The following is a 1,139-nucleotide window of genomic DNA, read 5'->3' as shown; positions in this document are numbered from 1 at the left end:
AGAAAGAAAGAAAGAAAGAAAGAAAGAAAGAAAGAAAGAAAGAAAGAGAAAAGAAAGAAAGAAAGAAAGAAAGAAAGAAAGAAAGAAAGAAAGAAAGAAAGAAAGAAAAAGAAAGAAAAGAAATTCAGACCAACTTATTCAGTTTCCTAATATGTAATAGCAATTCAAATTTCCTCCAGTAATTCATGAGACTACCTGTTTCACTGCATACTTATTATTATTAGCACTCAGTGTTATTACTCTTTATAATTGTTGTCATTTTAAAGGGCAAAAAGGATTCTATCATTGCTGAGGTATTTATTATCTTGTCTACTAGTGGGGTTGAATATCTGTTCATATGTTTATTATTCATTTGCATTTCCTCCTTTATAAATTGACTTTTTATATGTTTGAATTGTTTTTGGCAATTTGCAGAGAGGTCTTTGTATATTAAAGATATTAGCCTTATATCTTCCCACATTTCTTAAAATGAGTATTTATAGTTTCCATAATAAATGTAATTTAAAATTTCTATTGCCTAATCATTTAAAAAAAGTTTCATAGCTAGGTAATGCCTAATGGCAATATAATATGAAATAAACTCCTACATTTGCATAGTGCTTTATAGTTTACAAAGCTTGACTTTCTACTTGTAAAAAATAATTACTTAATTTTTAAAGTAACTCATTCATATGATTCAAAATGTGAAGAATACAAAAGTACATGTGAAAATATTTCTTCTTGATCCCAAGTAACTCAGGCCCCTTTGCTAGAGTTAGTCAAAGTTATTAGAAATTTCTTGTATTCTTCCAGAGTATTTACATATATGAAATCACATATGTATCATTTTCCTCTTTGTACAAATGGAAACATATTAGAGACACTACAGTTATTCTTACATTTGTATTTAATCCTGTATCTTAGAGAACATTCTAGATTAGTACATGCAGAAGTTTCTCATTATGTTCTCTAACAGTACAGTATTCTGTTTTATGGATACACTGTAACTTATTTAGCCAGTGTCCTATTAAAGAATGTTTAGCTCTTTCAGAACTTTTTTTATCACAAAGAGTGAGGAAGAGAAAAATATTTTACATTTATCATTTCAGGTTTTTAAATCTCTAAGATTTAGGAAGGAAAATTACTGGGTGAAAGGTACA

This window comes from Phoca vitulina, unplaced genomic scaffold (assembly GCF_004348235.1).
Source record: "Phoca vitulina isolate PV1807 unplaced genomic scaffold, GSC_HSeal_1.0 scaffold16, whole genome shotgun sequence".
Classification (NCBI taxonomy): Eukaryota; Metazoa; Chordata; class Mammalia; order Carnivora; family Phocidae; genus Phoca; species Phoca vitulina.
Note: the sequence above shows the minus strand (reverse complement) of the source record.